Below are 16,801 nucleotides of genomic sequence, written 5' to 3'. Positions count from 1 at the left end.
AGTGATATCTAATTGAGGAGCAGACAAAGTGATGAAATAGAGATAGATTTGACAGAATGAATCAGAGACAGAATATGACGAATTGTCATGAGAACAGCACAGGAAAGAGAAGCTATTTCATAGTAGTGCAGGGAAAGATAGTGAGTCTGTTGGGAGCCAGTTGAGTGAACAAAGTTCAACTAAGTTTGGGCAATTCAGTGGAGTTCAGTTAAGTTTAGTTCCTACAGCTCAGTTCACTTCAGCAGAGGCAGTTGAAGCCAGAGAAAATGAAGGAATAAGAAGATTAGGACAAATTGCCAGAGTTAGCTTGAGGTTAAGCAGAGCGATTCAGTGAGAAGCTAAGAAGACCCAGATTGAATCAGTCAGCTTGGAGAGGATTTTGAGCCACAACATTTGAATTGAACCAGCAAGCCAGAGTTCAGAAAGAACTAGAAAGGGTGAGCTTATTCAGCAGTAAGATTCCAAGGCAATTACATTTAGTGAATAAAAATTATTTTCACATGTCTTTACAGCATATGATACAGTTCATTTGGTGTTATATACTTTTCCTCATTAACTTAGACCTCAAGCAATAGTACATACTTATAAAGACTAGATGAACACATTATAAAACATAAAAATATTCACAAGCAAAAGGAAACATAAGACAGTTTCATTACAGAAAGATGCACAGAAGAAGCTCAAAGAATGAAAGACAGAATCTCACTTGTGAACATGAACCAACAAGGAAATGATGTTGAGGCGTACCTGTCCTTCCACATTACTCATCAATATCCACAACAGAAGAATGTAAAGGCAGACAGCATCAGTCAATGAATTAGTACGTAAATGAAACACATTATGTATGTTCAGTGGAACAATATTCAGTCATAATTTTAAAAAAATCTTTGTACTTTTTAATACCAGAATGAACCTGGAGGTTATTACACAAGAACAATAAGCTAAACACCAAAAGACAAGAACCTCTTGGTCTCATTCACAGTGAATCTAAAAGGCTTGGAGTATTGGGAGAGGTAAGTTGGCTTAGCCATTTCACAGTATATAAACATTCCCATTAAGCTTTTACCTTCTTTTGTTAGTCAGTGCTAGCAATAAAACCTAGGCACTAGAAATAACAGGTATAGCTTTATCTCTGAAATAGAGACCTAGCCCTTGGTTTAAAAGTAGTCATTTCACAGTGTAGTGCAGGAGGGTCTGGAAATCACAATCCTCCTGACTCCATTTCCCTGGTGCTGAGACCACAGAATTTTATGTCACAATATAATAGACCCCACCCTTCCCAAAAGAGCTATAGGCAGATAATGGCTGCTGGAGCAGAGAGAATAATGTCCACCAGTGGTGTAGCCTCAACTATTGCCCTACTAGAAACTCTAATCAAATCAATGGGTTATAAAAAGAATACATGAAAGTAGGAGGGGGACTGCTGGAGAAAAAACAGGCTCAGAGGGAGCAGAAGAGAGATAAGGGAAAAATAGGGGTAAAAATGATTAAAATACATTATATGCATGTAAGAACTTGATAAAGAGCAAATTAAAAACTTCTAATTCAATATGGCTCACAAAAGGTGACTGCTACTTTTATTGAATGGTGTCCTATCTTTTATACACAATAAAACATTTTTCCGTGCAGAATTTTGTGCCAAAGAGCTTTTGTTGTAAAAGGTGCAAAGGTTAATAATATATATTTGTGATGAGTAGTTTTAGTCAACTGGCACAAGGTAGGGATCTGGGAAGAGGGACTCTCAGTTGAGAAAATGGCTCTGTAAGATTACAGAGTCATATCTTGGAACATTTTCTTAATTATTAATGGATGTAAAAAGTCCAGCGCATTGTGGATGGTGCCACCTTTAGACAAGCAGTCATAGGGTAAATAAGAAAGAGGTGTAAAGAAGCCACCAAACAGCATTTCTACATGGTCTCTACATCAGCTCCTGAATCCATGTCCCTGCATTGAGTTCCTTTGATAATGGACTGTGATGTAGAACTATAAGCTGAAATTAGCATGCTCCTCTCCAACTTGTTTAATCATTGTGTTTTAGAAAACCTGACTATGAAAATATTTATAATTTTTTGAGACAGGGTCTGACTATGTAGCTCTGGATATCCAAAACATCACTATGTACACCAGACTGGCCTCAAACTCACAGACCCATCTTCCTCTCCCTCCCAAGTACTGGGATTAAAGGTATGTGCAACTAAGCCTGCAAAAATAAGATAATATTTAAGTGTGAATTTATTTAATCATTCAAGTGTTGCTAGTTATATTGTAGAAACATACTGCAAATATTGATTCTCTAATTTTAAAGAATATAAAACTATCGGTCAAACCAGAAGATACAAAATCTAAGGTGACAAAGACCACAGCAAAGATACTGTGGTATAAAAGTAATTCTTGGGGAAGAGGCAGCCTATGTACCCCTTGTTCTCAAATAACTACTAGGCATTTCAATATCCACTCTAGCCTGGCTTTGCTCCAGAAAAAGACACAGAGAACTGTTGTTTTTACTAACATGCTGCAAGCCTAAGCTGGACAGGTTCTGCGCTATTCTAACCCTCTAAGGATGCCTATTTCCTCAGCCAAATGCCCTGTTATTTGTCAATCTGAGCTTGCCCTGGCTTGCTCTGGTTCATATGTGTCCTCATAGATACTCCTTCAGCAGTCTGCTCATGGTGATTCCTCAAGGTCTCTCCACACCTTCCTCTCCTGTCTCTAGCAACACTTGAATGATTAAATGAATTCACACTTAAATATTATCTCTCTCTAATCTCTATCTCTGGGACCCCTGACTCGGTTCCAAAGTTCCTCTTCTCTCTGATAAGCTAATTGGCTGATCAGTTCTTTATATTAACCAATGAGAGATGATGGAAAACAATTTTTACAAAATATTGAGAGCAGAGATGCGTGAGCACGCCATTGTCTAGACTGAAACTAGTAACCCAGCATCTGATTACATAGAATGGGAAACCTTCCCCCAACTGTGTATATTTTGTCAAAATAAATGGAAAATAATGTTTCATAAGTACTTTATTTTTAAAAATTCATCTACAATCCTGGGCCCAGCAATTCCCCATTTCCTGGTTATGTCTCCTTACCTGGCATAGATATCTGGCTTTAGGGAAGTCATGAAGAAGAGTCCTGACACTGTGCAAGTGTTCACGGGTGAATAAATGTCGAATGAATGAAATAGGTGATCATTGAACAGAGGAATGAGTGAACAAATACCTTATTCAATAGGGTCATCTGTGGCCTTTATTGAAGATCCTTTTACTTATTTTAAGCGATGATTACATTCACTAATGTTTCTCAGAGTAACCAGGATTTTCTCCCTCCCTTCATTTTGGAGCTTATTCCGAATTTTCTATTTAAAGCTCCCCAGCATTTAAAAGTGCAGAGAACTTAAAAAAGTGAACTATCCATTCTGAGGGCATAATCACAGACACAATTCTTGTCTTTTAAAAATAAAACAAATTAATTTACAATATCTCAACAGTATCTAAAATAAATCTCCCCTTTTATAATCTTGCTTGATATGATCTTGCTTGATCACTTGTTTCTAGCGATTCCATGCCAAGTCCATATACGTTCCCTATTAGAGCAAAATACTAGTATATCTGGACATGGAGCACATAATCTCTAGCTTGCTTTGTTTTTTAATTACTCTTCGTTCATTTGAATTGTCCTCTAAAGTGTATGTTCTTTGTCAATATTTAAAAGTAAAGAGAAAAAAATATAATATCTTTAGTAAGGGTAAACAGATGAGGGCTGTGAGATAGCTCCGTGAGGAAAGTGCTAAACATCATGACCTGAGTGCAGAACCCCAGCATCCATGGAAAAGCCAACAGACACACATGCCTCTATCCTGAGCGCTGGGGTGTAACAAAATACATCCTTGAGGCTTCTTGCTAGTGTTTCTAGCCAAAACAGTGAGGTTTCAGGAACAGTGGGAGACCTATCCTCAAAATATAAAGCAGGGAGTAAAAGCAGACATCTAACGTTGACCTCTCCCCTCCATGTGTGCACAGGCAAGCACACCTATGAGGAAGTATATCCCTCATTACCTCTCTCTCTCTCTCTCTCTCTCTCTCTCTCTCTCTCTCTCTCTCTCTCTCTCTCTCTCTCTCTCTTCCTCCTTCCCTCCCTCCCTCCTTCCTTCCCTCCCTCCTTCCCTCCCTCAAACAGTGAAAGGGAAAATGAGTAGATGAGATTACTAACTAAAAGAGAAATTAAAACTAAGGACTACACAGGAAAATAAAGGGTTATGTAATCAGTGATACATTACTAAGCGACATTTTTTAAGTAATACTTCAGATATACTTCAGATTTGTTTAAATAAATGTATAGCAGTACCCCATTCTGGCAGACCCAAAATGTGGATATATAATTAACCTTCAAATTGTCCAAACCAGTGTTCAGTCATCATCACCATGCCTCCAGTGATGTAAGCCCCAGAGGAAAACAAAATTCTTGTCGCTGTCTTTCTCATTTGTGGCCCCAAATCACACAGAGAAAATGAGGGGTTTTTTTTCCAGCTTCTTTTTCAATGCAGAATGCCGCCTATGAAATTTATTTTCACAGAATAGTAAACCACCTCAATGCCTTCTGAATGATAATGTTTCAGAGTCTGGATTTAAGCTCCTATTATTGCATATTGAAATGCAGTTCAGATGTTCTACTGATCAGTTGAGACATTTTCTAAATTCTCTTGGCTGGCTGGTATATCATCAAATAATTATTACAAGATTCTTAGGCATACTAAATAATTACCTGCAGCCTATAGGAGCTTTATCTTTTCAAGTGTCATCTTCGTCACATGCCTTTCTGCTTGACAAGATATTTTTCCAACTCATATCCTTAAATTACATTAAAAATTTTGTTCTCTACCCTTGAGATGATGTTACATATAAGACTTTCCTATATTATCAAGGAAGTAAACCAATAACTGTCTGCACAAGCAGTTATAAGATATCCCTGACATTTTTACATACATAAATAAGAGGTATTTTTCCTCTACAAATTACATGAATTTTATCACTTTCTTTATTTTAATTACCTTTTTGATCCAGTAGCCATCTTTCCATGATTCTACATGGAAGTGTGTCATTTTTAGTGCAGCCTTTGACATTGTCTTACTTGTTAATATGCTCATAATGACTAGACTGGAAAAAGTCAGCATTAAGGAGCCTTCTCCCTGGGATGAATATTTCTGGTCCACAGAACCAACATTGTAGTGTGTCTAAAAGACTTTCTGTCTAAATACTGTTTCTGTTACTTTTCAAGCACAGCATCTGAAAGATTTGTTTGTTCACTTTCACTCAAATGTTTAATTCTTTCATTGGTCCTTTTGTCAAGTTACATTCCCATATTAAGGCAAATAGGATGTCCCCACCAAAAGGTACAGAATGGAAGCATAAAGTGAAATGTTAGCAAAAATACAATATGAAAATTTTTTGAAGATTTTCGATAACAAGAAACATTTTAAATTTTTTATTTCTCCTTTGGAAGATAACAAGAACCACATATTTGATTCAAAAAATGATTTGAGGGTAAGAAAAGGCTTGTTTTATCTTGCCTGAGTAATAGGGTTTTTTTTTTTTTTTCTTTGCTGAATTCTCTGCGTGAATAAGAGAGTGGCAGCCATTTTTTTCCCAGCTCAACATCAAAACGCCTTTCATCTGCTGTCTAAACGCAAACAAAGCAAACCTTCCGCCAGGCCTTTCTTTCCAGATAAATTAAAACTCTCGTGTCCTGGGGCCTAAATCAAGCCTACAGGCCTTCCCTAGATAAATCCGCTCTCAACCCGAAATCTTCTCAACACACGTGCTCCTTGTAAGATAATTTTGCAGTAGCTAATCAATAATGCAACAGTAAATTGCATTTAAATAAACATTAGCGGCCCCTCTTAATGAGTAAAACCTCATCTGCAATTTGTCAAAGTCGGAAATACTGGACTCTTTTGATATTCATTAGAATATTGGAAATTGGAGCTTTGACGGGTTTTATGTACGATTCAATTACCATCGTGTGTGCATGTATTTTTTAAAGGCATGCTTTTATACATTCTGGGAAAATATAGCAGATCATACAGCAAGTTTCTAGACTGAAATTCATATGTCTGCAACCACCCTGGTTAAATATATATGGAGATAATCCTGTTTTCCATTGCAAATTATGAAGCTCCCAAGTTGGGTATACCTCATTTAAAATTTCTGACTTTAGACAAAGAAAAAGTAAAAATTGTTCTTGTGAAGTGATAAGAAGATCCTGTGATTTGACACTGCATGCATCTTTACTTCTCTCTTTCACCAAAAAAGTCTTTATTATTGGAGGAGTCCAGACTTAAGAGCAGAAAGTAATGAGACGGCTTGTAAAAATTATTTCTAAAATTATACATTTTAATATTGACTAAGAATGCTCAGATATTAGAAATATCTGGCTTATTAAGCATAGCTCTGTGATATGGATTTCTGTTATTCTAAATTATGTTCACTGTAGGAAAGTGCATCTGAATCTCTATTGCTCAAAACATCCTTAACAAAAGACTGAAAAAGTCTAAGACATATATGTGAGCCATACTGCATAAGAAACCAAGATTACAAACATTTCTTGTAATGGATGAGATAGCCTATGATTTAAACAAGATCCACCTGGTTTCATATTTTGTACCCTTAATGTGCCATTTTATAGACACCTGGATTAAGGAATAAACTTGCAAGCAAAATTAACCCTATTGTGAAAGTATCTATATAAATATGTTCTGTTTTATAGGAATTCCAGTTACTACAGACATAAAATGGAATAATATGATATAATGATTTTTTAGAAGAAGGTAGCTATTTGCTGGGACTGTAACTGGAAATATTTTTTAGTTAATTTAGTTACTTACATCCCAAATGCTGCCCTAACTCCCTCCCAGTCCCTGGTCCCCATGTCACAGAGTCCCTCCCCTCATCCCCCTTTCTCTTTTCCTCTGAGCAGGGAAAAGGAGCTTTCTTTAAAGTTGTTTCTGGTCTATGGAATCCATTCTCCAACAGAGCTGACTTGTCTAACCTCAGTGGGAGAGGATGTGCCTAACTCTACAGATACTTGATGCAACAGGCTGTGGGGATAGCTAGGGGCTCCTACCTAATTTGTATATTTTTTGTGTAATGTCATCAGTGTAATAAAAAGAGCTGCTACATTTTTTATAGGCAAACAATGGACATACGAAAGGACAACTGGTCAGGCAGGGTTCACCTAAGCACCATAAAGAAAGAAAATACCTGTTTCCTCGGCTGTATTTCAATTCACGTACCAAATGCCCACTCAATGTATCACCAAGAGAGTCTGACAAAAACATTATGGAAAGAATGCAAAAGTGATCCAGTGTGACCATTTTGAACACTAGACAAAAATCATTTGAAATATTTACACTTTCACACAACCAATTATTAGCAAAGGCAGGTTGAAATGGTATATTAAAAATATAATGTAAGCATGAAAAACTAGTGAGTGTTCTAATTTGCTAACCTTTCTAATTTCTAGTATCACAGTAGTAAGGTGCTCTAATATATACCATGGTGGTGTTATATGTGATAATCTTCAAGAAGCATGCTTGTTGCAACCACCAAACACTTAGGCAATGTCTCCTGGCATTTATCATATGTAAACATGCATGAGGAGATAAGACAAAGAAAACCATACAGAGACAACCATACCCAGGTCTTATGTCAGTTAGTAGTAACCATCTCTGATTGTAAAGAAAGAGAAAGGATGGTATAATAACACATCAAATAAATGTGAAGCTCCATCTCAAACTGTATTAACATATTTTTAAAAGGTTATAATGCCTTCATAAGAAGCAAAACAGTGGTGAAGGATGCATGAACTTTGATGACTGAGAATGAAAGGCATTTCAAAGACATGCATTTCTCTACAAGGTAAACATTTATGGAAAGTGAGGCTTGCATTGGACTTGCAAACTTTATATGCCCCAGTACAGGGGAATGCCAGGGCCAAAAAGTGGGAGCAGGTGGGTAGGAGAGTTTGGGGGAGGGTGTGGGGGAATTTTGGAATAGCATTGGAAATGCAAATGAGAAAAATACCTAATAAAAATATTAAAAAATAATAAAATAAAATAAAATAAAAATGAAAAAATCAATTTAAAAGTCAAAAAGATTATTTGTTAAATTATAAGTATTAAGTATACAGGAGGAAAACTGGAAAACTTAGGAGGCATTCAAGTAAGTCTTTATGCCTTTGAGCTAGGCTTCTTAAATGTGATGACAAGAACACATGTAATTTTTTAAAAAGTAGGTAAATTTTAATTCACTATGTTAAAAATAGAAACATTTGGGTCAGTGAGATAAGTGTGGGTAAATGCATTCTCTGTGCATGGCTGGCAGCTGGAGTTTCATCCTGAAAGGAGGTAGCTGACTTCTCAAGTTCTCCTTTGACTTCTATCCTTGCATCATGGTAGGAAAGGATCTGCATTCACAGATTTATAACACACACACACACACAAACAGTAAAATTTAAATAAATAAATAAATAAATAACCATAAAATGTAAACCATGAAGAAAATAAAAGCATAACTCATATAATGCAAAAGGTATTTACAAATTATGCATCTGATAAATGACTCAAAACAGACTGGAGTTGAGTATTTCTAATGTATACAAAGCCAAAAGTTTAATCCCCTGAACTACAAATGGAGAGGCAACTCAGAATAAGAATGCTTAAAGAAAACTTACAAGTCAAATAGTTAAAAGATAAGTAGCCTAATTAAAACATGAGCAAATTGTTTTACTGGACATTTCTGCAGAAGCAGTGCACAAAAGCACCTAAAAATATCCTCAGTAATATTGGTCTAAAAAACATACACACAGTTTCAAGAACAGCACCTCTTCAAACCACAATAAAGAAAATATATATTCATAAATGATAACAAAGAAGTAAACTAATGAAATCCTTATACTCTATGAAAATAAATATGAAGTGGTGTAGTTACTGTGGACTCTTACTAATTCAAGTTAAGCACATAACTAAATATTTCTCCTTCTACATACATACACAATGAAAATATTTTCATATAAAAACTGCTCATAAATGCTTCATAGCAGTGGAATAAATTCAATGATAATCAACTAATAAACAGTTTAACAAAATATACGATATCTGTATTATGAAATATTAGAGCAAGGAAGTAAAGTGTCTGCCACACCATGAGTGACTCATTAAATACATTCACATTATTAAAACCAATTTACACAAAAGGGAAAAGCAAATGGTTTCCTTCTATGTGACCAATTCAGGTAAAGCAAATCATGAAGATGAACAGTAGGCTAAGTGACACGGTGACATACTCTGTAATTCCAAAGCTTAGGAAGGTGACAGAGGAGGATGGCGACAGATCTCTATAATACCAGTGCTTGAGAGGGTAACAGGAACGACTGTAATTCCAAGCCATTCTGAATAACAAAACTATATCATGTCTTAAGACAAAACTAAAACTAAGCTAGAGGTTTTTCAGGACAGGATTAGGGCAGAACAGGAACGACCACTAATAGGTATTGTTTTCTTTCCAAAGTGAAAGACATATTCTAAAAGATCACTGTGATGATCCAACAACTAAAATCTACTAAGCTGTACATTTATGAAAGCATAGGTTGAATAACTGTATAGGTAGCTACACATATACAAATGATTGAATTTAAGCAGAAATTAGTTAGGCACCCAGTTCTCTACAGAGCAGCTGGGTTACATTGTGGATGGTAGCTCTTGCTAGAGATCAACTACTCATAAGTATTCAGAAAGTACTAACATGGGAGCCTTAGTCAAGGCTCTGTGATAAACTTGAATGAATCCTTCCTTGTCTACAGAGCTTAAAAGCTACCATGTTTGGTCAAGTTTCTCATCTCTTTGTTTGAATGTTTTCGCATTTACTAGATCATAAGAATGTTATTCTACTATGAGTTGTCATAAATTCTAGTTGGATGCTGGGGGAATTTGAAATATGTAAAACATCATAATCTGAATGTCAAAGGAGTAACACCTCAAAACTCAGCTTCAATTTACATTGTAAACTTCAAATAACAGTAATAGTTACTGGGTTCCAATGCCTATTTGCAGCTCTAAAAACTTCCATGTAGAGAACATACACAGCTATAGTTCCCATGAGTATATCAAAATGAAATATTGATATAAATGTATCTAATTACGGTGACATAAATGTTATCTAATTTTGACCCCTCTGTAGATGATATAAAAATATGGAAAATATCAAGGGTCTTCATTGATGACTAGTGTAATCTTTAATCAGAGGTAAAAAGTTTCAATTTAAATTGAAGTAATTATTTTCTAATTATATTCTCATTTTTAAGATAAATTATTTACTTTATGTCTATGCATGTTTTGCCTACATGTATGTATGTGAACCACAAGTATACATAGTGCCAACAGATGGCAGAAAAGGGCAACAAGTCCCCTGAAACTGGAGATGGTTCTACCTACTATGTGGGTGCTGGGTAGTGAACCTGGGTCCTCTGCAAGAGCAACCAATACTCTTAAACACTAAGCCACTAACCACTCTAATGCTAATTTTGTAACTGTTTTAAAATACTAATAAATCCCATAAAGTTGCAATTTCATTTTTGAAGCTACCTGCCTAGATCAAATAATTTTTAACAATTATATAACCTGATCAAAACATTGTATCAAAACAAAAAAAAATTTTTCTGTCTGAGCAATATAATCTTGAAAATTTCTTTTTAGTCCACAAAATATTATCACATGCTACATATATAAATACTATATGAATAACACACTTAATTTCATCACAAATGTACAAATATAAGGAAAGTTACTGAAAGGGCTTATAAGTGATAGGGTAAGGACTCTACTCCAACAGGCATTATTACCTTAAATGTCTGAATGTACTAGTGGACTCCGGATAGGAACACAGGGTGTTGTACCACCTGACATACGATAATAATTCCCTTTCTGTGCCTGTTGATATAAAGAGATAATACTATGTAAGTTGACTAGAAAACAATGATTCTCTAAGCAGCAAATGATTTAAACAAGAATAAACATAGCAATGGAAATATATATATATACATATATATATATATATATATATATATATATATAGCTTTAAATTTTGTTGTTATTAGGACAACAATGTGGAATATTAAATAAATGGTTTTGAAATGGAAGTCCATGGCTTTGTATTGGTCCTGTGGAATCATTCCAAGGGTTAATAGATGGTGGACATATATCCTTGTAGAGGTATTTTAAGTGTAAGTTTCAGTAGTCATTGTGGACAAGGTTATGAAACAGAGGTACTTCTCTGTCGTCTGGCAGTTCTAACCAGATACACACTAATTCCTGAGATACTTTCTCTCTCTCTCTCTCTCTCTCTCTCTCTCTCTCTCTCTCTCTCTCTCTCTCTCTCTCTCTCTCTCTCTCCCTTCCCTCCCTCCTTCCCTCCATCCTTCCCTCCCTCTTTCTTCCTTCCTTCCTTCCTTCCTTCCTTTCTTCCTTTCTTTCTTTCTTTCTTTCTTTCTTTCTTTCTTTCTTTCTTTCTTTCTTTCTTTCTTTCTTTCTTTTCTTTTCTTTTCTTTCTTTTTCCTATTTTGAATTTGATAAAATGAAAAACCATTTAGATTTTGACAACTTTCAAACATTAAGTACCTCAGATTATATAGTAGTATTAAGGTTATATAGTAGTTCATTAATATTATCAAAATCTAAATATATTTTTTAATGTAATATTTGTAATTATTCAAGCACAGTAGCTGTGTAGCTGTGTTTGGCAACAACCCACTTGATTTTCTCTTCAGTGGTCTCAGGTGGTTTTAACACTTTTTCATACTATTAAACATCTTTGAGTTATCCTTTAAAAAAAACTAAAACAAAAAGAAAGCCTGAGAAATTAGTTTTAAATATTTAATTTCAATTCTTTATGTAACATAGGGTGATTTTTAACAGTTCCTAGGCAGGGATGAAGAGGTGCTCAGATGGTAAAGTTCTCCTCACAAATCCATATGGACATGAGTTGATACCCAGCACCCAAACAAAAACACAAGGTGTGTAGAATGTAGTTTAAATAGCAACACTGAAGTAACAAAGGCAAAAGCATCCCTGAAACTCACCAGCCAGTCATCTGGACAGAATCACTTATTGCCTAGTAGTTGGTATGAAAAAAGCAAGGTAGATGGCTCATGAAGCAGGCCTTCTTCTGTCTAGTCTTTAATGGAGCCAAAAGACAGCAGTCGAGCTAAATTGACCACTGGTAGCCCCTAAAATTTTTTGAGAATGGGGAGTTGAAGGTACCTAATAGAAGATGCTTGTGATATATTCAGTATGGCAAAAAAGAAACAGACCAATGAAGCAATTCCACCATAGGTAGGCTCCCCAACTGCTTTCTGGGTCATACAGAAAAGCTTCACTGTAAATGTCTGTAAGAACAGAAAGGAAATACACAGTACCAGGAGAAGCTTTTCATACCCTCATATCATATAAGGGCAACACTTAAAAATCAGGCTAAAAGGCACAGACTTTCTGTTCCAGACTGTTCTGGTTGGTATTTCATCTACACTGAGAACAGTGTATTGAATATTTTTTCAGTTACATTTCTAAGAAAAAAATATAAAAATTTCAAACAAAAGTGGTATAAATTCATCGTTGTTAAACTGATAAAACAGCTGTTTTGGAAAGAATTTATAGCATACCTAAAGATAATCATTTTAAAGTTTAAAATCTGTAATTAAATATATAGCATGAAATAATGATTAATTATATTCAATCTTGACAGAATGGGCACCTTTTAATACTAGTTTCTGCAGAAATCGAATCAAAACTACATAATCACAGACTACTAGCCAAGAAGATCTATCAATATTCTGTCCACATACTGAGTTCTTATATGCGAAAGGTGTATTATCTGGTTTTGCTTGTTTGTCTTAATGGTTTTATGGACACTAACTAATTGCTTTGTCAAGAAATTGTTATTTATTCTCATTTTACTTGTATAATACAGACAACTTATTGAAATTCAGACAATTGATGGAGTTTTTAAAGTCTCTAACCTTTTAGTTTATCTCTTCACATTTTGGTCACCTCACCTAAATGCACATAAAATAGTACACATGCATTAATTACTTGTCCCAATTTTCCCTTTCTGAAATTCCATTCCTATTAGCAAGGAGCAGGTAGTACTGCACAGAGTTCTTGGAACAAGTCAAACAAATCCTTGGGGATTCTCATTAGGGTCTTCTGGGAACAGCTGGGGAGACACAGGCAGGAAGTGGAGCAGGACAGCTGGCAGGCTCTCTCCCTTTGTTGATTGCCCCTCCTCCATGCAGGGTACTGTCCCCCCACCCCCCACATCACCCTTTCCTTGAAATCCTCTCTAATCCCCTTTATAACCATGGCTTGTTTGGTGGGATAGAACTTTCCTGCACCATCATGAGCTCAAGCAGGAGCCTGGATACTACTTCTGTCCCTTTGAAAACTTTAAACACTCAGGTTTATGCACCCAGATTGCCATGGATCATCTTGATAATTCTGATGGCTTTTCTATGGGATCTATATGCTGTGGCCAAACTCTTTTTCATTTCACCTGCCTTTCAATTTTCCAAAGACTTATGCAGAGAACTTAGAGGGGAAAGAGTGAATAAAAACATTTTGTTATGATAAACAAGTATGTTTTGAAGAGACTATCAAAACTAATTTAGTAATTAGGTAAAAATGAAAATATATATATTAGTTATGGAAACAACTTTCTTCTGCATTGTCTACACCAACTGTTTAAAGACAAAGAATTATGAGTTGTTTTCACTTTATGTAAATAGGTGTCTCATTTTATCATTTTTTTCTAGTAAATCATTTTACTCAGTAGTTGAATATTGTTCAAGAAAGTAGTAACATTAACTCTATCTTTGTGGTAATACTCACCTTTCTTTGGGTATGGGCTGTTATTTATTTGTGCAGTGTCTCTCTGTGCAGACTGACCATTCTTTTATAAGGGTTGTGTTGCATAATAATGATGAAAAACAAAACCAAAAATATCTATTAATCAGATTGCCTGTGCTTCCTTAAACAGCACTAAACAAGGCTTTTCATTTAATTGTGTTATTCAGACAGAACAACAGTATAAAGGGGGGTATATTGAAAGAGAATATTCAATAAGAAAAATTTGACCTTTGATCAAATTGTTACACCTTGATGGACCTGTTTTCGCTTATGAGAGATAAGAAAGCTGGGTAAAGTGAATTGTAATGACCATTTCTCATCCTTAGCATCATAAGCGATTCATTCTGTTAGTTTGCCTGGACTTGATATGGCTATCAGTTGTGTTTTCTTATTTAAAATAGCATTCACATTGTTCTCACAATAGTTGGATGATAATATAATAAATATTAAAGACATCTATAGCTTGGTTGAGTTGTAACAAGTTTGTAATTGCAGGGAAGCTTCTGCTTATTTCCTGTGGGGGAAAAAAAAAGCCTGGGGAATTAGCTGGTTTCCCCTATCTGGTAGGAGATAGATTTCTGCTTACCTCAGTGGAGTTTTATACCTATGTGAGCTATAGATTTACAGATCTGCTTTACAATGTCTTACACAAGACCTTTCACATCCTATTAGAATGGATGTCTTTGGAATGAGGCTCTTAAAACAAAGATATTATTCTTAATTTATTCATAGCTTTTTCAAAATAGAAAAAAAAGGGAAAAAATGAAACAAAAGATAAAAACTTTATATGGAAAAAAGAGTGATAAATTATTTTAAATAAACTTTTTATTGTTTTTTTTTTTCTCCTTGAACCATAAGCTCGAGGTCATCTAAGGTGTCCGGAGGTTACCAGTGTACAAAATTTCGTCTAAGCCAATTAGAACACCTAACCCGATTAGCTTAAAGAGGATGGACAGTAACAACCTCATTACCTAGTTCTGCAAAAACATTTGCAGAATGAGTTTATTAATTTTATTAAGTAAGCGAGAAAGTAATATGCATCAAAATTATTTTTAAAGTATGAATGAGAAATGTTACTTGGTTTTTCTGTGACTTAATATGTTCTTCACTTAAAGGAATAAGTGAGAAATATTTTTAATGGAGCTTTAAAATGTTCTGAAGAAATTATTTGCAAATTTAAATTATGTACATTTTTAAATAAAAATTCCAACTTATATAAGTTTAAACATATTGACAAAACATAATATTTTGTATAGAAAACAGCTTAAATGTAGGTTATTAAGATGGTTAAAATCCCAGAATGCTTTCAATTATTCTTTTACAAACAAATAAAATGTAATTAAATCATACCTCCCAAGCTTGTGTATCCTATGAAAATAAAGGTATACCAATTTTGTTCACAATAGTTTCCTTCCTTTTTCTTTCTTTACTTTTCTTTCATGTTCTGTTCTGTGTCCTGTTCATTTTATTTCTCTTTTCGTTCCTTTCAATTTTTCTACTTGAGCTTTCTTTCTTCAACAATTCCTTAGAGTATGAGGCAATTCTAACTGGCCATTCAGAATTCTATTACTACTAGTGTGTACAGAGACTCAGGGACCATAGCAGGGAAGGAACAATAGGAACTTTAAAATATACAAATTATACTTCATAAAGGAATGGACCTGTACCTTCAGTACAGATCCACAAAAATCACAAATCCATAAAGATCATACAATGCATATAGAATATGTTTGAACCAGTAAACCGGGCACAAGATGGTGGAATTTCATGTCACATGAGAGGGGAATAAAAGCCTCATAGATGCCCCTCTCCTCTCAGGGTCCATGACGTCAGCAAAAGACCTCAAGTAATTTATAGCATTTTATTTACTTTGGAGCCATTTAATATGTATTAATGCATGCAGCAGCAGCTGTCCCTTTTACAAGAGAAGTGTGCTCACGTGAGCTCTCACCCAAACTGAGAACATAAGCTGACTCTAATAGCAAAAGGGGAGGCTGCTGCTGCAGGAATTAATACATTACATGTTCCCCCTCTCATTTGTTATTTATATCCTCCTGTGTTTTAAAATATATACATAGGTAAATTTTTTAAAAGACATGAAATTTCTACAGAAAACTTTCAAGTTGGCAGATATCAAACAGTAAATTATGACACTTTTATTATATTTTAGGGATCTGTTTACTTTAATACCAAAATAAAAATGTAATTATTTATTATTTTCAAACTGGGACATCTGGTCTCTTTGCAACCATAAAAGAAGAAAAAGAAAGGAGGTTCTTATTTCAAATTCTGATATAAGGCTGAGAATGGATTTGGATTTGATCAATAGACTGTGTAACAACTACAACAACAAAGGGAATAGGTGTTCATATTTTATTTACTCTCTTAAGTTACACATATAAAACTATCTTGCAAATATGTATTAAGGTTGATTTTCTATGATCTGAAAATAGTTAAATTTAATCTCCATCTTTTGAAAAACTCTAAACCACTTAAGAATTTATATATAAACTACAGCTATAAGATTTTGCTTAGAAAATTGCTTTTATTTTAAGCTAATACTGTATCTCTCCTGTATCTATAACTATAAATGAACATTCAAACACTCATTCATTCATGTATGTAAAGTGACTAATCCTATGAAATCCAGTTTCTAAATGTAAGTACTTCACACAGTGTATACTTACTTTGACTTTGTTTAGGCTGGTTTATTGCTGTTTATTGTCAGTTCATCATTGCTTTAATAAGCACTGTTTTAGAGAGCTGAAGCAGCAATGCTTTTTAGTCACATGGAAACTTGGTTCCATTTCCTTGACTCCTTTCAACTCCATTTTATAATTTCCTGTT

General features: G+C 34.7%; 1 long non-coding RNA gene across 1 annotated transcript in view; it reads right to left on the bottom strand.

Annotated features, from left to right (window-relative positions):
- The window catches only part of LOC110290674 (uncharacterized), a 282,015-nt gene that overhangs the window by 227,653 nt on the left and 37,561 nt on the right, over positions 1-16,801 (bottom strand). The window contains exons 2-3 of the long non-coding RNA XR_002377489.3: positions 13,937-13,997; positions 10,897-10,984 (exon numbers count right to left, since the gene is read on the bottom strand). This is a non-coding gene — a long non-coding RNA (uncharacterized LOC110290674). The remainder of the gene's footprint in view (positions 1-10,896; positions 10,985-13,936; positions 13,998-16,801) is intronic.

This window comes from Mus caroli, unplaced genomic scaffold (assembly GCF_978045245.1).
Source record: "Mus caroli unplaced genomic scaffold, Mus_caroli_1 scaffold_3, whole genome shotgun sequence".
Classification (NCBI taxonomy): Eukaryota; Metazoa; Chordata; class Mammalia; order Rodentia; family Muridae; genus Mus; species Mus caroli.
This window is presented reverse-complemented; position numbering and strand designations above follow the sequence as displayed.